Source organism: Leuresthes tenuis, unplaced genomic scaffold, assembly GCF_036924035.1.
Source record: "Leuresthes tenuis unplaced genomic scaffold, fLeuTen1.0.hap1 SCAF_13, whole genome shotgun sequence".
Lineage (NCBI taxonomy): Eukaryota > Metazoa > Chordata > Actinopteri > Atheriniformes > Atherinopsidae > Leuresthes > Leuresthes tenuis.
Genome location: NW_027325367.1, coordinates 7,182,052 through 7,209,028, shown reverse-complemented (window position 1 = coordinate 7,209,028; position 26,977 = coordinate 7,182,052). Strand labels below are relative to the sequence as shown.

At 40.0% G+C, this 26,977-nt stretch overlaps 2 protein-coding genes across 5 annotated transcripts in view; both read right to left on the bottom strand.

The window, feature by feature from the left end:
* Positions 1-17,391, bottom strand: part of sipa1l1 (signal-induced proliferation-associated 1 like 1) — a 76,315-nt gene extending 58,924 nt beyond the window's left edge. For all 4 annotated transcript variants that reach the window (XM_072361673.1, XM_072361672.1, XM_072361675.1 and 1 more), the window contains exon 1: positions 17,207-17,391. The gene's annotated coding sequence lies outside the window, so the exon portion shown is untranslated. The remainder of the gene's footprint in view (positions 1-17,206) is intronic.
* Positions 1-26,977, bottom strand: part of srsf5b (serine and arginine rich splicing factor 5b) — a 161,824-nt gene that overhangs the window by 70,783 nt on the left and 64,064 nt on the right. The window lies entirely within an intron of this gene.

The window sequence follows — 26,977 nt, the reverse complement described above, 5'->3', positions numbered from 1 at the left end:
TAAATCACTGTTACTACATCCCAAGCCTCAAAGCTCATAAAACTTCAGCCGGCTGACAACAAAAACATGTTGCTTTCTGTTTTATACTCTTCTCCATTTTTATTTCTTTACTTATGTTCACACCATAAACAACAGTAGTGACAGGGGTAGCCATGGCACTGCCAAGGCACCATAAAGACTCTTTGCCGCTTGTCTTCCACTGAGACTGTCTAGAAGTTGATTTACAATAAGACCCTTTTTAGGCTTTGACCAGACTACTGCAGATATTTTCTAAACAGATATTTTCCATTTCATGCTGGGGCCAGTAGTGAGCAATCGCATTTCAATTAACAACGCATCGAAATACAAGTGAAGAATATTCTGAGCTTGCCAAGTGAGTCGATTCTCTTTTGGCAAAAACTTCCAAACCAAAGCAGTAGTTTGAGCAATGGTGAAACCACAAAATAAATGGGATTTGTCTGTGTGGGCGTATGATGAAGTGAAGCCGTTGTTGAATGTGACGTCACAGTACAAGAAAAAAAAATAAATAAAACTATTAAAAGGGGAACTCCGGTATTTTTTAACCTAGACCTTATTTCTGGCATGAAATACTTTTATCTACTCACTGAGAACAGTTTGGTGAAAGTCGGCGTCCTTCGGAAGATATTTAGATTACTCAAGATCCATATAACGGGAGAGAACAGAGCATTGACAATACAGCCTCTAAATAAGGCATTATCTGTCTTTATTTCACCAATACTTTAAAACGAATGAATGAATGAACGCGTACTATTGCACTGTTAGCGCATAGCTGCTGTGTTGTTGTTATTGCCGGCTATCGGGGGGCTTATAGAGGGCTTTCTACACACTCGTCTCCTGGGGTGACATCATCAACGTGCGCTGCTGCAGCACAACTTATTTCCACAGTGCTGAGCAAGGCACTATCTGACAGTCAACTCTTTATTTTGTACAGTAAAATCACAGCTTTGTTTGGCTAAAAAGTAACATAAATCTGTATGTAACTGACAAGAAGAGCTTTCTTCTTCCCCAATGCAGTTAACTCTGTCTCCTTCGCATTTTCCAATCTCAACTATACTGTGTTGACTTAAGTACTGGAGTATATAAATGTGCGATTTCACAGAACATTGAAACAGAAAATTTGAGTCAGCGATATGCCTATTTACCAACCACAAACACAACAACGACTCTCAAACAATACTAAGAAGAAAATGTCGCTCAAGCCTTGAGGTAAATAAAAGAGGGAGAGAGCAAAGTGTGTGCCAACGCTTTTAAACCTGACATCCGAAGACACAATCCCTGTACTTAGAGCAATTAGCTCAGAGTCTTGTTCTCTCTCTTCCCCTTTGTTGTGCTGACACTTAAAACAATGTGAGAGGCCCAGACAAAGTACTAGGTAGCATCATTACGGGGAAAGACAAAAACAAAGTTTGACAAGTTGAGTGGGAGTAAAGCTCGAGTTAACTGATCAATTTAAGAGGGGAGAGTTGTCACCTGAAAATTAACGCAAACACAAATTTCTATGTTTTGACAAACAGAAAGAGGGATTTTGTATTGGTGGTGTAGCTCTACATTTACATTCTGAGTAATAAGCAGGAAAACAAAATAAAAGCAAAACTTCATTGGAAGGAATTCTTCATTCCTCTTGAATACTGATCTCCACATATTTATAAGCAGGTTCTTTTTTTTAAATAACCGAACACAAAGACCAGCATGTAACAATTAGGTTAAAGCAGGGGAGAGGCGAAATGTCTCAAGGCCATTGGTCACAAGATGTCGAGTAAGACTGACAAGCACATGTTTAATGATCGTGAGAAACGGTGCACATGGTTCCTCTGTAAATGCTGTTATAAGGGATGAGAGGGCAGGAGGATTAAGGCTGCAGACAGCTAGCCCTGTGACACTTTGACAGATGTGAGGCTTTGCACCTCCCAACGCAAAAGAGTCTTTGAATGAAAGGTCTACGGCTATGCTTTCTGAGCAGTGCCCTCAGCCCCACAGCTCAATGCCAAAGAAAGGGTCAGGCCGTTGCTTGACTACAGGCATTTAGGGCTTTTCCTGGCAAAATAAAACAATTAAGTACGAGGGCTGGATCATCTTGGGGTTCACCTTTCCCACCCTCACAATCATCCCTTCTGCTTCACTAGTATTTTGTCTTTAACTTCTACCTTTTCGCCTGTATGTATTTTCCTTCAGCATTTTAACCTGCATAAGAAACGTTTGGATCCTTTTTTCACCTCTTATCACCACATTTCTCCCAATCACCGTCTTGCTGCCATCTACTTCTCAGGTTCTGCTGCTGTTTAAACCTCATTGGTCGCCCGCCGCTGTTCCTCTATGGTAATTCACACGTCAAACAGAGGTTCAGCACAGCATCAGTGTGTGGTTACACAGAAACAGCCCAGTGATAACAGTGTCATTGGTTAGAGGTATGTTCTTTGGTGCCGGTTTGCCTTTTCACACAGAGCCCGTTCCGCCTTTATTCCTACTTCACTGACCGGCAGATCTGGCTCAACCCCCATTCCACCTCTACACTTTCTCACAACATTGATGCTCAACAAAGGCACATCAGTCTTGGCTTTAAATCCCTGTGAAAAAGCCAAAAGAGAAAAGGACTTCCTGCTGGGTGTTTTAAGGCAGAGGCTTATCTAGTTAGTTCCCCTCTTTCTTCTTCAGCTGTAGTACACACAAGGTAGTAAAATAATTATGGTTATCATAAAATTCCAGTCTCCAGCACAGTCACAAGCATGATAGAGATGTGATAACCTGCTGGAAAGCTTTATGTTCCCCTAATTACATTGAAGGTAGAAATATTAACTCAAAGCTTAACCTTGTCCAACAAAGACTGCTAGAAAAACGTGCACAGAACATTCAGAGAAGCTGCTTGCATGTCTGTAAGTGGCATCAGCTCTTTAATGGCTGTGTCTTGTAGAAGTAAGATAATTTTGCATGGGTTTCCACCAGTGTTCAAACCAAATTCTTCAGAATAAAACGTGCGTGAAAACACCCCACTCCCCCACTTCATTTAATCAACTGATGAGCTTTTACTTCCACACTGTTACATGCATTTAAAACATAGTTTAATGTGTGATAGACTGCACTGGAAGACACCGGTTGTACATCATTCCGTTTTTATAATGCTTGCATGATGTGCCAAAAGACTCAACAGCAAGCTGAGGAAAGTTACAGTTACTTAGCCTTCACAGAAATTCCTGTTCACAATCGCTGAGTAACACATTGCCAACACGAAGGGAGAAACTTGGTAACAACTCGTATAAAACATTCCTTCCTACAGAACGATGAAAAGAGATTTGGCGCACTGCTCCAATTAAGAGAGGCTAAAGGCAAAAAAAAAAGGTGCAACAACAGACAGCTTCATTTTTTTCTTTTTAAAAAGATGGAGAAGAAAGAAAAACAGCTTCTAATTACTGTTGTTAGAACCCTGCATTATCATTACACCCCAAGGTTTCTGACAACGCCACTGTGCTGCCATGGCAACGCAGTGCTGGAGGAGCGATACTGGTACTGCAGTTTTATGTTTTGCCCATTTCTGCTGACTATATGTGATAAGTCTGTTCAATGTCAATGTGTTCATTGACCTGAACTCTAATCCTGAGCAATCTCTGATGAGCGCAGGTGGACACATCAGTCAGCCTGGCTGGCACTACTTCACCCATGAGGTAAACAACACAACACAGCTGGGTGAATCTGTTATTATGTAACCCAGCACCACCCCCGCAGGCCTTGTTCACACCGTTCCTCTCCTCCTACTCCACCTCCCTCTTGTGCACCATTGGCTATTTGCAGGGATAGGTGCATTGAGAGACAACCGTGTTCTGATACCGACACAGCTCGTGGGGATGTGTGTGGAGGATTCAGCTTTCGTAAACCCTAAATCTTAAAGCAGAAGTTCATGAACACAGTTTCTAAAGTCCGGTAAACAACAAGAACAGGCAAGCTGCTTATTGTTTAACACAGTTACACATGATTAGCTTGTGATTATGTGGCTTTGTGTGTATATCGCTTTAAATTCCTAAAACTGGTTATTAGTTTGCAAATTTGTATCCGTGATTGATTCCATCAGTGATTCTGTCTCTGATTCTTGGAAATAAATTGTGTTACTAAGCAATACTTACCAAAAGTGGAAGTGCACCAGTTGCCTGGCAACATTAAGCTTATTGAATCTCATATCAGGAAGCAACGAGAACCAGTGGTGCTTTGAGCTACAACCCTCTAGATACTTTTCTCATCTTGGGTACAGACTGTGATGTTCAACTACAATCGTGCTATTCAAGTAATCTGGGAGCCTATTATATCTCTATTCATGACCATGCACAATTATCAGCATGACCCCACACACAGGCACAAACTTTTAATTTCCGTCCATGGGGCAAGTTAGTTAACAGTCTATTATTTTATCAATGTCTGTTTACCAACTTACTCACTGATTACACCTTTTTTGAACCAGTATGTCAATGAAATATCCATAAAATAGAGAAAATAAGGGTGACAGGCTGAAGTGAGTATGTTCACTTAAATCAGCCAAAGCCATTTTCCCTGCAAGTGCTCTAAGAGATGTTAAAGGGCTTCAGGCACTCACTTCATTAAAAACAACCCTGTGTGCCCTCACTGAACAAACTGCACTTCCCCACAGTCTTGCTGTCATTAGAAAGTACCACTGGGGCAGCAAAGTCTCCAATGATGCACTAGCTAATGAAAACCATCAGCTATCACATCAATATCCACAAACCACTCATCAAGTTTTCCCCCTCACAGCTGGTGAAACCCAGCAGAGGCATTAGCTAGAAGCTGTCAAAACGCCACTGGAATGGAGAAAACTGCTTTGTGGTAAATCGCTTCCAATGACCATTGTTAAGCACGGACACCACAAATAAGCCTACTCAGATCATGTGGCTGAGTAATATGGCAACATCCTTTCATGATGAAAAAAGGGGATGCAAAGAAACCAGGTGCTGAGGAAAGTAGAATTTGCTTCAGAGATTTTATAGCTGAAGGGAACGAATACCTTCACCCCAGGGCTCCACACTAAGTTTTTCCACCAGCACAAAATTTAGGAGCACCGCTGAAATTTGCTTTAACGCAGGACTTTTATCATTTTTCTATCTTGACTGCAGTTCTGGTAATAAACAACTTAAAGAAATGCTGTTTTACTTTAAATGAAACCTCTCAGAGTGCTTTATCCATTCTTACAAACAGCTGATTTGTAATTCTGTAAATTGTCAATCAACTACAAAACATTTACCAGTAAAAAAAATAGGTAATTAAAAATGCATTAATATACTGCTTGACGTGTTGATGTAAGTTAAATGGTTGACACATTGGTCTCACTGAAGAGCTGTACTGATGGAACCCATGAAGTTTGCAGCACTTCCTTCACACTGCTGTCGGCTTTACTGAATGGTTTTATCATTTCAGGGCCTTCTGCATACCAAAAAGTACATTACTTACTTAAAAATGTTTCCCACAGACGTGCTGCGGTTCATTATCTGTCCCCGGACAGTTTGCATCATGTCGTCACTGTGCTTCAAGAATGTCTCATAATCAAACTTTGAGTTCCGCTCTGCAAACTTGTTTTCCCTGCAAAGTCTGGGCAGCCCAAACAACGGTGCGTGAAACACATGCCTGATTTTAATATCATTTTTTCACATTATAAACTGCGTGAGTGATTCAAGTCATATTCTCTTAAAAGCCTCTTAAACACAACATTCCTCTTCCTACTGTCATCAGAGAGTTGTATTGTCACAGGAGGGTCTAAATGATGGTATAAAAATGAACAGATAGTTCAGTGACAAGACAGGCGAACCAGACACAAGTAACAGCTCACGCCACTCTGCTGCAAAGCAGGGTGGCGTGACAAGAGCCTCAAGTCGCCTCTGCACTCTCCATCACTCATCATATGGGGAGCAAACACACACCTTTGCCTTGTTCCATCCTGCTGTTTGGGGGGCATATTTCCAAGTCTCACTGGTACGCCTGGCTCAAAACCTTGGTTGCACTATCTCAAAAAATTCCGAGTTCCGCACCAAAAACAAAGAGTTCTTTCTCAAGGCCCAAAGGATGACAAGTTATTGGTTGCCGCCTACTTCAAAGGCAAAAGATTACTGCGTTGAAGCTGTATGTCTCCTAAACAGTGTTGTACTGTAAATAAAAAACAGAACTTATCATTTCTTTCCATGAGATTCTAGCGTGAAATTTGGACTAATCAGCCAATTACTTCTTTAGTTACTAAGAAAATCATGTTCTGTGTGGCTACATGGACTATAAATCCTACAGTTCATTCTTGAGTCAAAGAAAACTTTTGAGCCACATTATATTAAGAAGCCATCATGGTAATGAAGCAAATGAATGAGCGAAAAGATAAAGACAAACCAAAGATAATGCCTCCAGCCTCAGCCAACGTTAGCACGGAAGCACAGAAAGGCAGCAAAACTTTTAACATCCGAGGAGCTGGAACTTCAGAATAATCTGCATTTTTGCTTTAAGATGACAATGATGGACGATAAAGAAATGATTTGGTAATTAACTAACAGAATATGTGCTGATTAATTTTCTGTCATTTAACAAGATGATTAATCAAAACTCACTAGTGTACAGCCTGTTCACATGTTATAATCTGTAGCTTTAATTAAAAATGTTCCCTCGAATGGAGACTATGTTACAGATGCTACAATTGAGCAATCCTCCCTATTCACCATTCATGTAGGAAGCTGACTGTAGTGAAATCATAACACACACCGTCACCTACGCTCACTGAACAGCATGTGCTTTGCTTCGAATAAACACAAATCACATGCAGCGAGTTGTGAGAGCCAAACGGAAAATAACTTTTAGCCAAAATAGTGTTCAAAAGTGTTCATCAAAATGATTCAGTTTGCACCGCATTTCCTCACGTCCCCAGAAATACTCAGCAGCTGTACTTTGATTTTAGCTGTACTGACATGGAAAATGAGGAATGTTGTGTTTTCATGTCCAAAGATTTACAGCGAAAGTTCACACTAACCTTCTGGGAGGTCACCAAGGTTAGGGCTGCAGGAACAAAGCCCACTGGAGTGAGTTTCTCTGCAGGAACAAGCACAAATCTGTGGAGCCCCAGACTTCCAATCCCGCTTGTTCAAATAATCATTAACCAGTTCAACCCTAAGTAAATATTTTATGAACCTTTGTAAACTCAAAGGCAAATACACATCTCTGTGATAGGGACGTAAACACTCACATACACCACATAAAAGAGGATGGGTGCTGGGAAGTGGGGCACGCAGATTTCATTGTTTCTCAGCTTGTCAAGTTTAGACAAGGTTGAAAACGATGAGGTCATCCCTATTGTGTACACACAGCATTCCTCTGCATGCCATTATGGAACTGTGGCCCAGCTAAAACTGTGTCAGGATGAGCCCAGTGATAGAATGATGCCATTTATCAAACATTTTATATTGAAAGAGCCGTAAGGTTTGAAACTCTTCTCTAGCTTTCGTGGTCATTCCCTTATAAGCTAAAGTGCTCCTTTTCTTGAATGAGCAAATTGAGCAGAAAGTCTGCAGTGAGCTCCACATTTCACACAGTGAGCACTACAGATCATACAAGCCTTCTTCCTGCTCCCACCACCTGCAGACCAGATGTTGAAGGTCTGAGCATTGTCAATCAATTTGTTTGGATTATAAAGACATCATCCACAGACCCACTTGACCTTGCGCTGACGTACCAGAGGAAGACAGAACTCAGCTTGGGCTTTCTTCAGTGCAACAAAAAGCAGGCACTAGATAAACAAACAGTATGTAAAATCTGCTTTGTAAAGATAAAGAACCACGTTAGTCGTTTTCCCTCTAACCAAACACCTGCAACCTCAGCGAACACGGCCAGCCCAACCAACAAGTGAAAAATTAACAAGGAGCTGTCAGCTTTGAGCTGCAACTCCAAGACGGATAAGAATCACCAAATCTCTCGCAGCTTCCAGAGATAAGGATCTACAGATACGCTGGCTGTAAGATACCAGGTGTTTTGCGAGCTGTTGAAGTCATTGGAACTGCAGAGTAAGCAAACTATTCCCCATAGAACCAGTTCTACCTGCACTCTGCCACCAAATTAATATCCAGCTTTTAATGAGTCAAGCCATGTGAACAGCCATTATAGGATATTTGTGGACTTCAGAGGCACTGAAAAGGTACAACTTTTTATATGAAAGAAAGTCAAAATATAGATATGTGCAGTCATATAGCAATTTCAAGATGCAAGACTTTGAGTTTGAATTCAATCTGGTACTTTTTAATCCCAAGAAAAAGTATTCACGAAAAGAAAAAAAAAGAATAAACATAATCAATAAACTTAATAGAAAATTAAAATGCAGATTATTTCATTTTGTCCAAAAGTGGTCCCATCTCTTGGGAGGATCATCATGAATGAAAATTGAGGTGCACCAAATCCTTCACTGGTGAATTGTAATTGAATCAAATCGTGAGACAAGCAAAGGTTCGCAGCTGTAGTTGATCAGAGGGAAATTCATGTAGCTTATTCATTTCTTGAGCTATAAATATAAAAAAATAAATAAATAAAATAAAAAATAAACAATTTTTTTTTTTTTTTTTTTTTTTTTTTTAAAAACAGCACCCCAACCAGTTACCAGCAAGTAACCGCGAGGAATTCACTATCAGCAATATCTCTCACTTTATACATGGATCTGCAAAGCAGGAAGACTGCTGAGGGTTCAGCCAAAAGCTGCTGCAGCTCTCACTAAATCACGAAGGATTTATGCCTTTACTTCCCCTGGCAAAATCAAGAACCTCCTTGGAAAATAACAATCCAAAGATGTTTCTCATTAGGACTCTTTCCTCAGTGGTACAAAAACTGAATGGTGGAGCTTCATTCAGCTGACAAAATGATGCCCTTCATGTGTGCATGACTTCACTTTTCTGCAAGCATTCTTAAATTTACGATTTCACACCCTGTTCGTGTTTTCTTCGATAAAACGTTCGTATCACATGTGATCTCTTATTACAACACAATTCAACAACAAGGTGATCCAAAGTACTTCACATAAGACATAAAAACTGAAACACATACAAATTCTGGAAATTCAAGTTCTGGATGACCCAAAAAGTTTGGAAGTTTGGTTCAAAACTACCAGAAGATGTTCAAAGACCTCAGAACTTTTCTGGTCTCATTGAGGGTTTGAACTCCAACTAGATTCTGAATCAACTGCAGCTGTCAGATAAATCTTTTAAGCAGACCAGTAAATAATCAATCTTGAAATACTTTTGAGGTGATGGTAGAGCTGTGAATCTTTGCTGGACTAATGATTCAATTATGATTCATCTGTCAACAATTCCGTGCATTCGCCAGACAACTGTCCTCAATATGAAGTCTGAGTCACCCACCTCAGTACTGTACCTACTGGCATGTATGTTCCATACATACAAGTCCACAAGTCACATGTAACAACTACTGCATTAGCTTTACTTACCAAGCTTTACCTGGGATTTAGTTTGGCTGTAGGATGCAGGATTAGCCCTGTGTAAAGGGAAGTTTGTGATAGGTTGTTATACTAGGGCTCCAAAGTGTCTTTTTAGTCAGTCATTGCTCTGAATTCCCCTGCAATCTCACCCATAAAAGTAGTTTTATTTTACGTTAGAGCATCTACGTACAACCAGTACAACAACCAGTTGTTTGTTTGTTCGAGGCACTTAATGAGTGCATGTAAGGGACTACAATCCCCAAGGGATACGATTCATTACTGTACAACAGTAACAAATTTTGTTGCTTTTCATAATGTGAGCAAGACAGGAAACAGGCAATATTGCAAACTAACAAATGACTGCATAAACAGTAAACACATGACGCCTCAAAGTAACCTTAAGCACAGAAATTAACTGCAACAGTAACAGCACTAAACATCACAGCGGGCAAACTACTCCCAGCTGAACTCAGCCAAAAAGACGGACCATCCATGTGCTGCTTGTGAAGTAAAGTTCACATAAAAGTGAAGCTTTTAATGCGCGATGAGCAAATGTGTGGTGCCAGCCGGAATTAATCAGGTTGAGTTTAAGTTTTCATTACCAAAATTTAACATCAGTACTTTCTTATTCAGGCATGAATATCAAACCTATACATCCATTGAAAAATTAATAGAATTTGAAGCAAGGTTTTCAAGGGCTTTGACACTACTCCTGGTGAAATTACCAGTATTACTGAAGCGAATTGAATGTATAATTAATGCAGATATTATTCCAGAAAACAGAGCAGCTCCACTAAAACATGTAAACTAATGCATTCCTTTAAAAACTGCCGTCAGATTGGGAGCAACTGACAGCAGCGGAGTCTTTGTTTTGACTGACAAATTAGACACTGAACCACATCTGTGTGAAATCTATGCCGAAGTATCTCAACATAAAGCCTCCCGAGCCACATTTCCAGAAACCTCAACTAGCCACAAGATTATCTGTTTGGTTTGTCGAAGCTCAGTCATGCACCACAGCGAGTGTTGAGAAGGCAAACTGACAGTGAAATCGCTGTCACTTACAGCTCACCTAATGACGCAGTTTTAGGGCTGAACAACACCTCAAAATCTTGGCTTTAAAGTCGGATTTTATTTTTAAACGCTTCTGCATGCTGTGGGGGAGCTGAAATGTGCGGTGTAACAGGGTGCTGATAATATTACACGCTGCATGTACTAAAGACTGCAGCTAATCTAAAAAATCTAAATGCAAGCTGATCATTCCGGTTTTCCAACTTAAACGAGCAAATTTCCCGTTGATCAAAGATGCAACTTCATGCATGAGTGTGGAACATCAATCCAAGACATGTCTTTCTTTAATCCGGCACATCAAAAGGAGGTTTCCCAACAAAAGCATCGGCCTGTTAAGGAAATTACATTCGACCTTTGACCGTTTGACGGTTGGCTCTGGAGAACATCGGGAGTGGAGGTGAACGTCTGTCGCCCCACTAACTGAGTTTAAAGAAAAAGTTTTTAAGAAAAGCATGAAGCTTAAATGCTTAGTAAAAGCAATCCATAAGATGTGTTAGTTTAAACTGAAAAGGCAGGTTTTTGAGTCGTCTAACACATTAAAAATACATCCGAGCCGAAACTATGTTTAATGCTAAAAACTGAACAAACACACAAGACAAACACAGTCCACATTCATTTAACTACGGTATGAACTCTGAGAGCCAACTCTAGCAGCAGCTTACTCGAATGCTGCTGTCCCAACACGAGCAGTAGCAGGAAGAGACAAGGAAGTCAACTTAGTTTTATGCTGCTCAAAGGCTACATTTTAAAACCCCAAATGAGTTAGGAATTGTGCTGAAACACACACGGAACAAGAAACTTCACAGCAGATCTTCCCTCTAATCTCAAACATAAAAGCTCTACAAAGCTGTTTTCACACTTGAGCGCTGAGTTCATGCAGAGCTGATGGATTCCAAACCGAATGCAGATTTATCAAATAGACGAGATCAAGATGTGCAGAGAATGATGATGATTTCTGATTCTCCTGATGTAGGTTCATTCAGACCTTTAAAATCATGTACATTAAAGAACTACAAACTTATGATAAAAGAGGCTGCTCATAAAGCCACTCAACCAGTCAAACAACAGCAGCTTACAGTTCTTTAGCAAAGGTCCAGCTGCTGCTGCCTTTACCTGTAATTTCATTAAGTCTGCTCCTATAAATCAATCAACCAACCAACATTTGTTTGAAATAACTTCATAGAAGTTGCTTTTTTCAAGTTGTATCCCCACATATACACACATTATCAGCAAATAAACCAAACTAGGTGAGAAAATAACTTTTTTGCCTAGGCACCCAACAGTACCAACATCCTCTGAGACATCTAGCCAGACAGAAATCTGAAGCACTCTTTTCTTTGAAACAGATGGCAAGGCAGTTGGTAGGAATTTCAGTAACGCTCCCATGCATGGTAGCTGATAAGATTTACAGTTCTTGTGCACTGTTGCGTTCCTGCTATGTCATTATGAAGCCAAAGAGAGGAAGGGCTGATGACATACTGAGAAAGCAATCAATTTTACACCAAAAAAATATAAGGAACACATGTTCCACCTGTGCCAGACTTATATTAGTCACATGTTGTAGTGAGTCTCCCATTTTTACAACTGGGTTAAACTACGTCAGACTATCCCACTTGACTGAGTAGGCAGACCACAGGGATTGTGTGAACTACAAGATTATAAGGCCAGTTTCACGTCATAGACAAACAGCACAGATCTAAGGCAAATCCTAGATCAATTGGTAGTCATCCTTAGCCATGTGTGAACACTACAGGGATGTGAATTGTGAGGCTTGCAGAAGCCTCCCCATCTCAAGCTGAATATCTTGTATGATATTCTGTGGAGGAGCTTCAGCGAATGAGATTACAAACGATCAGGGAAGGAAACACAAGAGGAGGAAACCCAGAAAAGGAAAGCAATAGAGATTATGGTGAGTACGGTCTGCTCAATAAACTGAGCAGATTTGACTAAATGCTGGCGAGAACACCCATGTCTCCTTTAATGTTTCCAGCACACAGTATCACGACAGACTCGAGAAGGAGAAGTCGTGGAGGGAAACTGCCGTTCTAACCAACATCCAGGTGAGAAAACAGATGGAGTCACCAGGAACTCATAGTGTAATAATACTGACAAGAGGCAGCTGAAGCTGTTTGAAGAAGATCTGACAGATGAGACGGGGGTTCAGTCTGGCGAGAAGATCTCATGTGTGACCCCGTGCCACAGATCACTCGAGCAGCGTTAACTCACGAGCTCTTAAAAAACTCTCGTGACATGTAGAGTCAATCATACAACAATCCGGGAACAATGAAAATGTTGTTGCATGGCTTGAATTTAGAAACCGATACCTTCTACAAAGTTATATGAAGCCTATTCCTACCTTCATCAAGGATATTTGTGTTTACTTCTGATGCGTCCGTTCCAAACCAAACAATGTTCAAACCTCCATTAAAACACCTCGAAACCAGATCATTTCCACACATTTCACATAATCACAGGTAAACGCATCAATCAACTATTCAAGCGATAAATCAACAATCTGACTTTGAATTAGACAGCAGCTTTCAGCACAGTAGCACTTTCAATGAGTAAATGATGTCATATTATGATGCTCAGATTTTATGAATAATGTACTCTTAGTACTTAGTTGACTGTACTTTAAAACACATTATTCAAGTTAGACATACAGTCCAATTTAGGCTCCAGGAAAGTGATCTCATTTAGATCGTGCCTTGTAAAAAGGGTAATAACACACTATTTTGTGCTTTTAATGCAAGCAATTTCGTTCACTGCTCAATTTTACAATGTCATTTCCAAATATAAATACCACTAACTAAGAGACAAATGAGGAGTATTTGGATGAGAGAACATGCTTGAACAACAGAGTCTGGAGCAGCTTTATGTAAAAAGTATATTTACTATCCAACTTGTGTCTGTTGTGAACTGTCCACTCTCACTTGTACAGCGGGAATAACATCATTTTAGGCATTCTTTCTGTTATACATCTCAGCTGTTGTTGTACTCTCAGGGCTCTCCATCTGTACAGTATGTTCCCCCTGTTTACTTCTGCATGGATTAGCCTGCCCAGTCATTGTTTCATGTTGTTCTTTTTTTCCTTTTGTTCCTCTGTCACAACTGAAACTGGCAGCTTTCTTTTTTTTTTTATTTCAATAATCCACTGCTTCAATATAATCTTCTTACAGCCCTAATTAATAAGTTATTATAACAGCCAGACAAGAAAATGTACAGCACAAGGAAAAGTTTGCTTTTAAAGGCCACACAGCTCAGGTGAAGTGGCTAAAAAGTAACTGCTTTCTTTTGTGACCTCTCTCTCTCTCTCGCTTGTTTTCTGTCTGATATACAAGACCCTAACAAAGTCTCAGTAAGACTTCAGCTTTACTCTCTGCAAAACACCACAGATCAAAGAGCTATGCACTTTCACGTGTCAGAGAACACCACAGGGGCTGCTTGATGAGTCAAAACAAAATGCTGGTGTGCACTCCAAATGTGTCAAGAGCACGGGAAACTTGTCTGTCGAGCAAGGTTGCACTCAGGTCATTTGGGATAGCGTTTTCTTTTTTTTATTTACCATTTGAAATTTGAATATAATCTCTGGATTTAATGCAGTTTACTTCATGTAGCACTCTTTCTAGCACCCTGCAAAGTGTGGATTTTTCTTGTTGGTGTTTTTTTTACCATCTTGTTTTCAAGGTAAGCCCTCGTGAAGACAAGTGCTTATTTAATGACAGATAAGTAATCACAGCTTTAGTCACTTAACAGTCCTTCTTTCCATCAAACCTTGTCTTTACTATGATGTCAGCTGCCAGCCTGACATCGTGTCTGTAACATGAATTTGCTTATAGTAGGCACTGCTGATTTGGTAGCATCTTGCAGCCATTCTGGAGAAATTTGCTTGCAAATACTGCTGGAAGTCAAGAATTTAACCCTTGAAATTGATGTTACTGTGTTCGAGTTATGGTCAACTGCACAGCTTTTAGAAAGAAAGAAAGAAAAAAAATCACCTAAATTATACAGTATATGTGGGATAAACAATGACGTGCAAGGGTCAAAGTATTATTATTATTTTTTAAATCAAATCATTCTGTGACATCTATTCAGTCAATGAGTCATTTTTGCTCTCTTATTTATCAATAGCCCACCCCCAAACATCTAACAGAGGGAGCTCTCATTCCTCTCCCTATCATACAGATAGACAAAGACAGAAAGGAAGGGAGATTTGAAAGAAAAGAAAATTTGAGCAAAAGCAGAAGTAAATTTTATAAGCTGGAGTCAAAACAGAGATAATAAGCATAGGACCGCCAAAAGAATGACGAGCAAATTGCCGAAATGGGGGGAAATGCTGGAGAGATAAGGGAAGGGTTGTGGGCAGAAATGATGATAATGTCAGAGACCTGGCATGCCTTCCACAACATGAAGAAAGTAAGACTTGAGAAAAAAGAAACTGTAAGTGATGGGAGAGGGTAAACGGCGGGAGGTGGAGAGTGACAATGTGGCAGCAGCACTGAAACAGCAGCCATGTGGGAGGACATAAACAGGTAAGACCCCCATTACTGGCTTCTGTCAGTGATGCATTGCATGTATATAATGGAGGAGCTTGCTGGACAGTTTGTCCTCGTTTTCCTGGCTTTGCATTCAACCGATTCCCCATGTGCACAGCCAAAGCCCCGTCCGTCCCATACGGAGCAAGATTACACATTGGAGGCTTTCTGAAGGAGTGACTACATCTTGATCACAGTGCATCTGATATACATCTAAGCCTCAAGATTTCGCTTGCAAAAAGTAACCATGGTCCTGTAAAACTCTTCATTTAAAACCCAGAAAGAAACTTGCGCTTACATGGCAGCGGCATGAAGCCCTTTTGAAGGCGACTCCAGTCGCTAAATCCAGGAACATCAGCAGATGATTCAGCTGCTCTACATCCCAAGGCTGCCCATCAACAGCTCTGATACTTTTCGCTTTCCTCCCCCCTCACCTCCTCCTTTATTCAGCAGCACCATGTGTGACAGAACATGTGCGTCTCCACCTACACACTCAATTTCAATAGCCTACTTAATATTGTAAATGCGACACAGCCTCCAGATCTGCTCAGCCTTGGCATTCACAGGCTCTGGCGAGGGAGGGCTGATGGCATGAGATGTTGAACTGCTAATACATGAGTTTGTTTGTTTGATGCAGCAGCTGCAGCAGCCAAAGCAAAGCGCACAAAGCAGCTCAAATTCTGTCGTAGAGGGAGGATATCTTTAACGCTGCTGCTGTGTGTCGAGTTGAAAATTGGACCCATCCTGGTCGCCCAATGAATAGTGATGTGATCACTTTGACATGTCCATTTAGGGCTCCTCAAAGGGAGAAGCGGAGTGCTTCTGTGTGTATATGCTGACCCCCTGCTGGGCTGAAGCTGGTAGCCTGAGGTTGTACTCCACAGGTGGAGATGGCAGTAATAACAGAAGACAGAGCATCTATCGGGGGTCTCCTTACAATGAAAATCCCTCCCAGGGTGTCATTAGGGCAAAGGGAAAGCTCTGACAAAGGTATGAACTAAAAACGATCCCGAAAGCAAACTTTGCTGTGTGCAAAAACCGATTATAATTATAATTAAATAAAAAGAGCGTTGATCCGTGTTAAATCACCAGATGACGACAGGTTCATAGCATCTTTATCACCCTAGTGTGGCACTGTTACATCACTATCCAAATCTGACAACCACACACGGCCATTTTGATTATTGAGAGTAGTTTTGACAGAGCTCTTGAGTAGAAATAACTTAATGTTTGATTTCATGCAAATGACTAGGTGTACTGCTCGCCTAAACGTCAAATTGTGCACAACTGACTTCCTGAGAAACAACTTGATGAAATTCCCCTGCAAGAACACGCAGTTGCGCCTCTGTTGGAAGATTGCATTGCGATTCAACACCTTGCACCTTGAGCTTTAGTGAACACCGAAACAACCACTTTAAAACAACTGCAATGCCCGACAAAAATAGATGGATAAATAAATAAATAATACACTGCAATGACATTCGAGACTTTGCTCTGAGGAGAAAAGAGCAGTCAGCGTAACATTTCTCTCATCAGAGTAACTCAAGTCACTGTGATTGTTGCGACGTTCACCAGAAAATGATGGACAGCGAGTCGGAGACGGACAGGAAACCCACAAGACAGGGCTGCAGCTAGCTATCACAATTATACAGCAGCCACGCAAAGACTTAAACAAACAACAATTACCTTTATCTGGTGGTGATTTTGCAAGATTTCCTGTTTATCTAGGCGCAAGAGGGAGCATCCTTGTCTGCATTTTCAGCTGTGATGTGGGTTGCGGCGAGACGCAGAGAGCGAGATGTTGACTGACTCGCGGCCACACCAAACGATAAATTCATCCAACCACTCAACTGACACAACGAATCATACATTTAAGTGGATGTAAGCTCATACGCAGGAGCCGTGGTGCACCGTGCAGCAGCGCTACCTGACTGCAGGATGAACTTTTCTGTGTAGTTTTCTCTGTGAAGCATGAACTTATATCATATACAATTTACACGAGCGTTTTGTTCAAATATTGAAATGGACAAACACTGCATGTCCCACAGGCAGCTCCTTCTGCGGTATGCCGAGACTAGCGGTGTTTATATCTCCTGGATACCAGTGCAGGGACCGACGGAACAGAGAGCGTGCTTACCTTTATTAATTTCCACCTTGTCCTCCTTCCAGACAGGAAAAACGCCGCTTTTGCTGCTCTTTCGCCGGAATGCAAATCGTGACTGCAATCAAATTTAACGAATAGCAGAAAACCTGTGGAGCTTTTCGCCTCTTCGACTATCACTATCTGTACGCTCTCCCTACCGCCTCCCGGTTTGTTCAAATCAGAAGTTCATCCAAAGTTGCAGCGGTTCGCCCCGCCTCACGACGGCGATTAGGTCACTTCCTCTTTTCTCTTCCTCTCTCAGCCTGTGCTCTCGCGATACGAATAAGCCCTTTGTTTAGAAAGACTCTGTAGTCTCGCGATACGTATGGTAGACGAGAAAATTAGCTGGATGGGATGATTGCTGATGAAAAGATGGGAAAAGGAGAATGTTGCTCTGGCAACCAGAGTCGGATGGGCTTTTCGGCGCTGGCTTTTTTCTCAAACAATTAGTGTTTGTGAGGTAAACTGTATAACCGAGAAAATTAACTGGCGGTTGCAGCATCTACTGCAGTTTACATTCAGGTATAGAAAAACCCTAATTGACCCTAATTGACATATGGCTTCGAGATGTATTTTTATTACCTTACACCTCCCCTGAAATAGTTTGAATACAGGAAGACCAACAAATTCTCTTTTTGAATTGTTTAGGTTGTAAATAAGTTGGTCTATTTGTAGCTATCTGATGACAAGCAGGTAGCTTATAGTGGATGTATCTGAACTTTTTTTCCACAGTAAAGTCAGTTGTGAACCTTAAACCTAAACAGCCTAGTCGCTGTTTGTGGATTCTGCATTAGTCGAGTCCCCTGAACAAAATGTTGTCACCTTAAGTATCTGTAAACCACAGATAATATATCCAACTTGCCACCCTCTGATGCTCAGGAGCTTGCACTCCTATTGGATACTCTGATCCTTTTCTACCACTAACTGAGAAAGTGGCTCAAAACACAATGATCAAACAAGAGATTTGAATAGAGAATTGAATTTGCTCTTCATTATATAATTTTTATACCAAATCAAGTTTAGTTTAAATGTAATTTTGAAAAGCCGATGCACCCACTAAAACAATCCAATAAAACCCCTTCCCACTGCCTGCCACATTTTTACCTTAAATTCTTTAAGGGCAGCCACATACTCACAAAACTAGAGTTGCATCCAACTAACTTTCACTGCATGCTGCATGACAAGCCTCCAAACTACTAAAACATAAAGGGGTGACATTACACTGTTTCCTCTTGGCTGTGTTAGACAACAATTTCTGAACATCACAACTTTCTGAGATAATTACAGTACACTACATATTTACATTTTGACCAGACCTCAGAACTCAGACCCACACAGCAGGATATATCCTTGACTACTGCACAGCCATGTGTCGCAGTCCTGAATGCGGGTCAATCACTTTTCCATTAAGCTGAAAATCCACATCTAGCTGGCTGATACATGTGCTTGTTTGGCCAGAGTGTATTGTCCCTTTTTATATGCACAGCTTTGCAGTATCCCATGTATCAGTTGTTTTCCAATGACAATTGGTGTCAAAATTATGTGGCCCAGCCTCCTAAATTTAAATCCCCTGCATCTCTGAGATACTCTGGTGATATCTGTTGGCATCGGCTCCTGACACAGTGGTCACAGTAATATTACATATGTTATTTCCTGACTCAGCCAGGGAAAGAGTAAATCACAGGAAACCAGATGTTGTACGTAAGAGATAAAGTAATTTATTGTTTAGTCACAAAAAAATTAAGGGTAAAATTACAAAAGTAAAACTGCAACGGAAACCAGAGCCTGTGGATATGAAGATATGAAGTAAAAGGGATCAGGACTATTTAACCAATCCTGGACAATGATCATCACAGCTTAACAAGCCAACTAGCACTCTGCAATCACACCCACAATTTGCATACCAAAACTGACCTGGAGCTGTTTACATACATACATAGAAACATACAGACTTACATGCATAGATATGCATACATTAGCCAATCCTTGACAGGGAACAGGACACTTTAGCCAGCAAATCTGCAATCACACTCTCAATTTGCATATCAAAACAGACCTGGGGCTGTAACAATATGCCAGCAACAAGCGTCCCACGTTTTTCTGAAGGGATTATGTATCAAAAGCAACACAGATGGAGGTGTTGGAAGAAAGTTACAGACCTCATGAACATGAGAATTGACCTTGAGACCTACTTGAGATGTGTTTTAACATATTTTTTATTTTTATCATTAATAGTAATAATAATTTACTGCTTAAATTGGCTTTTGGAATGCACCACTGTCTGGTTAAGTTCCACTTCCAAAAGGACCGAAATGGTAACAGTCAAATGCTGAACTCCACGCTGCAAAATGGCAGTTCAAAAAGCAGCCACCTTAGTTAATTGGGAAGTAGTTGCAGTCTGTATTTTTGCTGCTAGATGTCGCTACATTGCACAGTCTTGAAGTGAACCCTAGTGATGATTCTTTACTCCAATGGCACCAGAAGATGGTTTTAAAAAGATATTGTTTGAAGTGATGCATGATAAATCTAAAGCATTTGAGCTCCACAGTTTATGATTATTTGGAGCCATTAATGTCTTATTTCACTTTACTTTTATTTCAGAAGCAGAATTTGCATGATAAAATTGGTATTACGCATGTGGATCCTGAGGGCAAAGTTGTTTTACTTAAACCAACTATGACAAAAAAAAAGATAATTTGCACTTCAAATTTTGAAAGGCTCTCTGTCTCTTAATGCTCTATGAGTTCTATTATTACTGCATCTCCACTCACAAAACCATATGAACACAGAAAGGATGTTGAATTTGTATTCAACCTGAATGTTTGTGAAGGGCAAAAGCAAACATCACTTACCGAGAAAAAGTGGTTCAGTGCAGTTTATCTTCACTTCTGCCTGGCTGTTCTTTTCATTCAGCTTTTAACAGGACCTTTTACTAGCGAGGTGTACCTAATAAAGTGGCCAGTGAGTGTGTATACATATGTATATGTATATATACCTATATCTAATTTTATGCAGTCCATTGAATGTGTGCACCACACACAAATAACCCACAATACAGGCTCCAGTGTGTGAAACAAGCAGCCTGCAGCTTCAAGAAAACATTAGGAGCAGAACGTCAGACCTGTAAAGAGACTCTGGTATACAGATTTGTTCAAAACTAAAACATAATAAATCTACTTCATTTTACTTCAAGGTTGAAGTAATGAAGTTGAAGCTCAAATTCTATAAATGTCAGCTCTTTGGTGGTAACATTGGCCGAAAGAGGACAAATTTTCCTACATTTTAAGGTAGAATTTGTTTCTGTAAGTTAAACTGTATGAAAGTTAGAGGAATTTGTTTGTAAATTTAGTTAGATTTCAGAACAAGCTGAAGATAATTCTGTTCATGTTGTTGAAGCTTTGATATTTCAAAATTGGCTTAATATTTGAAAAAGCTGAACCTTTCGATAATAGCTGCATGTCTTGTGACCCGTTTAAAGTTTGAATGGTGTCTCTAGTTGAAAGAATGCAGAATTAGTCAGGTTGAAAAGAGGAAGAAGAGTTCATTTCCCATTAATTTCAATGATGGGAAAATTTGAATAAAATGCTTATTCAGCATTCTCACAATAAATTAGTTTGCAATAAACTACAGCAAAGACACGCGTAATTAATGAATGCAAAGGGACTGATCATTGACTCGTCCTACACATGCCCTTTGCTAATTCCACCTGCTTGCTTCCCTCATATACACTTATCATTTCATCATTAATATTTAATTAGATAAGAGAAAGAACATTGCCCTAATTAAAGCAGCTCAGCTGGTACTAATATGAAGAGTGGGTGAATATTATGGGAGTCACAGGAATTCATCTCATTCTCCTACATTGTCACCTACATTGGTCTGTGTATACTTGTCCTTAGAGTCTGCCTCTAAGTTCTTCTTTTATATAACTGATAATTTTGTTTCCACTGACAGTAGTTCATATTTCCTTTATTCACTCTGCTTTCCTTTCATTTCCACTTGCGATCTCGGTGCTCATTATTCAAAAATGTCATCTAGGTTTACATAACACTCTAATGACGACAAAGGAAAAGAGATTACCATCATTAAAATCAGTGCTGTAGCTGTATGAATCTTAATGCTCCCCATTCTGTCATGTGGCAGATATTTGTGTGAGTGGTTTGCATTGTCCTCTGGTGAACCCCCACCCACCCAGGATTAGCTCAAGTAGTCTAATGCGGTTAACCACAGAATGTAATTCAGTTTGGATTAAAGAAATGAGGAGACACATCACCAACAACCAGTGACAGTGAGATTTCACTCTTTGTTACACCGGTAAGTAGTTAAGTCACGCATCATATATTTCATAGTATGAAATGATCGTATTTAAGAGTTCTTAATTAACCTTATGGAATTCTGAAGTTGATAAAGATGAGACACAAACCAAGTTTTAGTTTAATCTATAAGAACAATGTTCTGTTTTAGAGAATAGTAAAGTACTCAACAAAGTGCCTCATCATTTTTCCCTGTCAAGACATACCCTAAGATTTGTGTTGAATGTTGCATATTCAAGGTAGTTTTCACAATGAACATTTTTTTCTACCACTTTTGCAAATTTCTACTCAATCTAAAGTCCCGCATAAACTATCCATCTATCTCCTGTCCTCCAGTTCTTATTGTCAAACTACAAGTCTGGCTGGTATGTAGTTTGACAATGAGAACTGGGGCGCCAAAAACTTGGTATGTCCCAATTACATGTTAACGGAATGATGCCCTACTTTAATTAAATACAATAAATGCTACAGTGAAGAATTTCACCATAAAGTAACAGTCAAACTATTATGAATATGAGTTTCACATGATAGAGTCACTGTAGTTCTTGTCTTGTTTTGTACAGATTGAATGGGATTCGCCACACTTAAAACCCAGTAGGCCAGAAAAAGGTTTGCACACAGACGTGAATGTATCTTTCAAAGCAAGACATGACATTTTTACCAACCCTACGTATACATAGTTTTTAATGTCTAATCACAACAATCTGCAAGGAGAAGCACAAGTTAACAGCAAGTGGAAATAAAAGTTTGAAAAATTAAGCAAACAAACAAACGAACCTGGGGCTTTAGGTCAAATGGGGGACAAATTCAGGTTTCCTTTTTGACAATTATGTTTGTGGCTTATCATAAGCATAGACGTCGGAACTAGGAGTGCGCCCACACCCCGCAAGCCTCCTAAAGAATCTGAATTTAAACTAAATTTGTCTGACTTACATTTATCTCTTTCATATAATTGATGCATAGAACTATGCTTTTGTTGTGATATGCAGCCTGCCCGACTACATGCAGTAGCCCGGGGCGAGCGAGAGTAGGCGGTTCTTGAGGCAGCTCAGGGGAAACGAGTGGATGTGGGTTCCTCGGAACTGACCCCCCCTATTCCATGAGAGCGGCTAAGCATTGAGCTGGACATACTGAGGGATATGTGTAGGGAACGAGAAGTTAGCACCATCCAGGATGTTGTGTCCATCCTGCAAACCTTGGAGCCCCCAACCCGATCCGTGCTGTCAGAGTTATGAAATTTATGTTGTATTGTTTGTGTTTTGTGTCTTGTATGATTTTTGGTCGTGCTTTCGTGTTTTTTCTACCGTTGGGTTTTTTACCTCAGGGCCACCGTAGCTCCTTGGAGAAAGAGGAAAGCCTCCTAAAGAAGGCTGTTTTTAGGCCTCAGTTTTGATTCCTAATGTATCACAGCTTGCCCTTTACATTTCCACCTGATGTTACTGTATTTGATTGTGACTCTGCAGCAGCTGGCCATAACATGTCTGAAATATATAAGATGTTAAGTAGTAAAGTCAGGCATGAGGCAACCACCTATTGCATACATGATTCTGGTAACACAGAGAGGGAGCAGGGTGGAATTCCTGGCTCTGTTACCCCTGGAAGCAGAGGAATGAAAAGAATGGGCCCCATTCACAAAGTTACACTCAAACCTACACTAATAGAGATTGACATGAGGAAAGACGACAAGTTGTTTTCACACACACTGGCTCTTTTGTGCTCTTTTCAGAGGGGCGTAATGCAGACAGTGTGGTCTGAAAATAGGCAGAATTTGGTGCACTTGTTTTTCATAAGTGTAGACCACTGTGTCTTGAGTGGAGTGTGTGAGTAATTAGGACTTTGTTGCAAATGCCATTGTGAGTAAACTGGTGGAGTTATTTGCCTCGTTGAGGGACAGATTGTTTGTTCAGTTCAAAAAGAGCAAGTTTTTAGAAAATATGCAGGTTTTTTCCAAGCCATGACATTTTTCAAATACCACTGGATATCTTTAGAAAAAAGACCCAAATATTCCTCTTAACATTGAGATAAGTCTGAAGACTTTACAGCTCTGAGTATGTACATTCATCTTTGAAATTACTTTAGAATCACTGCTAATGACAGCATGCTATTACGTTCCCACAGCTGAAAATGTTGAGCTTGTAATGATTGTCAACATTTTAAAGTGTCAATGTGCAAGATCTTACTAATTAACACTATGCACAAGTGAGACTGAGGGGGATTTCATAAGCTTTACAAGTACACCATATTAAAAGTTATTACCATCCTTCCTAAGGGAGACATAAATGTCAGCCAAATCCTAGTCTATCCTGGAATTTCAGCAGTAACGCCATTGTAATCAATAAACAATCAATGTTTAAATGTTATAACTGCATGTGTTGTAAGTTTATGGCTTAGACGTGCTTGGTGTCCATCATTACTCCTGCAATCATTGCGTTACATTTGCACATAACTTAAAGTCTTTGTTTATATAGTAGAATGTCTATTACTAAAACTATTATGCCAGAGATCATATTTCTCTTTGACCATTGTCCTCTTTCAGTTTACTTCTCATTATTGGCCAAGTGGCATATTAGAAGTAATGTGTGGTATTGGTTTTATTGTTCACTAAATAATGCAGAGATGCACCCATACAGAGCCAAAAGATGTTAACATCTCAGTTTTCCTCCTCAGGTCTTTATACGTTTACTTTTTTCATCAACTAAAGGGACCTAGAAAGTCCTGTCTCATTGGGATTTTAGTTAGTATTCTGTGTGCTCTGTGCCAATTCCATTACCAGTCTGAAAAATGTTTTACTTGTAAAGAAGAAACTTTAATATGCAGCATGTATTGTCTGCATGTTCTAAAGACACATAGGATTAACATCCAAGCTGCCAGTCAAAAAGCCACACGGCACTGATCTTTGCAGTCCCAGCTTCCCTTTGTAGAGTGCAGGAACTTGCAAAGCGCTTTTAAGATTTGCTTGAGGAAGCAACGGCATAGACAGAATTCAGGTTCAAAATGCCTCCCGCTTGGCACTGTATGCACACATATATCTCTTCACAGAGAGAGCTGGAGAGGGTTGACTCACACTGGTGTGAAAACACAGAGGATAGGTGGGAGGATGACATCATAAAACCCTGCAGAAGCACGAGGGCCTTGGTGTTGGACCCTTTTCAAGCACGCACACAAGGGCACGCACACACAGGCGCGCCTATACATATATAAGGACACACAGTCCTCCTCAGCTGCCTCTCAATCACGCCAGCCGCCCCCGCCACATGTGCACGCAAAATACATGCACAGAACATTTCCTTACCAGAAATAACACTGATTGTCCTGAGGAGACATTTTTGATTTCCAGCTTCCCATGGGGGCGACGTGGGCAGAGGCAGGCTGGTGGTTGGCCAGGATGCGGATACGCTCTGATAGGATTTGTGGGCTCATGTTGGAAAAAATAGATATTAGAAAGGAAAAGATACCATTCATCTTCGATGCTCTCAGGTTTCCCCAATCTCTTGCACCTGCTTTCAGTATGGTCCCCTTGCACTGTATGGGCTACCTCCTGCTTTTATGATGCTAGGACCTGCAGAAAGCAGCTGTTATTAATTATCATACATGTAGTTAATTAAAATGCAAGAACACTCCTATTCTCAGTACATCCAACGTGATCAAAAGGAATAGATCCGGATTGAAGTTTGATCTCTGACAAGTTGCTGATGCAGTGATTCACCAAATAGCACACATTTCACCACACTTCCGACAAGCGCTGTGTCTTCCTTGGCAGTGATTAAAAATAGTTTTCCAGGCTGATAAATTCCTCCTTGAATAATGCAAGGATGGCTGCTTGTTGTTCAAGTCAGTTTGGCTAATTTAAGACGTCTGGATTCTGCTTTTTTTTGTTTGATTATTTGTTTTTTTGTATCAAAGGCTAATGTGTTAATAAAGCACAGTTCATACACAAAGTGTCCCAATTTGAGTTGAGGGCAGGTTAGGACACAAATTAAAACCCCAACAGAGCACCAAGAGAACATGACGAAAACAATTACCAGGCACAGATCAAAGAAAACCTGAAGGATATATACTGAGAGAGGTGATAACAAACAAAGATCAGGTGTGGCAATCCGAAACTGAAGTTCTGGTGTGAAACAAAAGTGGAGATGAACGCAACATAACACTGGGCTCAACGAAATAAAACATAAAATAAGAAAACTGATATACAAGATGAAGATAAATAACTGACAGAAAATAACTAAAATGCTAAACATAACAAAGAAACTAATAAACCAAAACATAAAAACACGGCGCATTACACAAAGGAAACTGAAAATGCTTCACATCAAGTGTAACATACATGTACTAAGATCAGGGAAATTACTGAAGAATCCAATTCCTGATGTTTTTTAATTATTATCAGAAGGACAGCAACAAATTCAAGAAATAAAAGGTATAAGGCTTGAATTGAGAAACCAATTTGTTGTCCCAGTGGAGCGGCTGAATTTAATATCAACACAAACTGAGCCAAAACCAAAAGAAACATGATATGGTTCCCATAAAATAGCTAATGTAGCTCTATCACCTGGTAAAACCCAGACTATAAGGACTCAGATTATATCTCTATCCTTGGGAGAGTTTTTTAAACCAAAGAAAATAGGTTAATAAGTGGAAGAAAACCTAGAATGTGCATGTGTGGTGAGAATTCTTTTCACTCATCTCTAATTAGTTGAAGTTGGTTTTATTGTTTCCAGTTGTTTTCCATCTGAAAGCACTGACATTAAACGTCCACAGGAGCAAAGAAGTTTGCAGGATTCATTTTGGATATCATCTACATTGCAATGATAAAAATTCCACATTCTCGAACAATTCAATTAAGAGCTGTTTCTCACAGCACCTCATGTGTCATGGTGGTTCTGTCATTTTCATAATTACAGATACTTTGTGTGCCCTTTCTTCTAAATAGGAATTTTCTTCAAATAATCCTGTAAATCCAATATATATTCAAATTTTGACTTAAAAGTAACTCCTGAGAATGAACATTTCTCAAAACAGCAGCTGACAGTGAATGCAATATCTTCCTTTACTTATTCTTGATCTAATAAAACATGAGTCAGCGTAGGTTTGAGTCTGTCTATTTCTTCAGTTGAGTGAACACAAAATTTGTTTTTTTATAGAACATAAATAAAGCAAACCTGGAGGCAGGAATGCTTGTTTTTCACTTTTGGGCATGAAATGCAGAGATTGAATGTTACGCAATTTTGATGTATCACTACCCAATCCTACCCCAATTCGCAACAAAAGAGTCAAAGTAATATACAGAGAAACAGAACAAGTTCAACTCCAAGTCCAATTAAATATAGTCTAATTAAATCTTATTAAATCCAATCATGATACAGTTTACTTAATAATCCATTAAACTTGAAGTCAGGCAGGTTTTCTGTGATATGTATACATTGTTAAAGAGGGTAAATGGAGGTGGTTC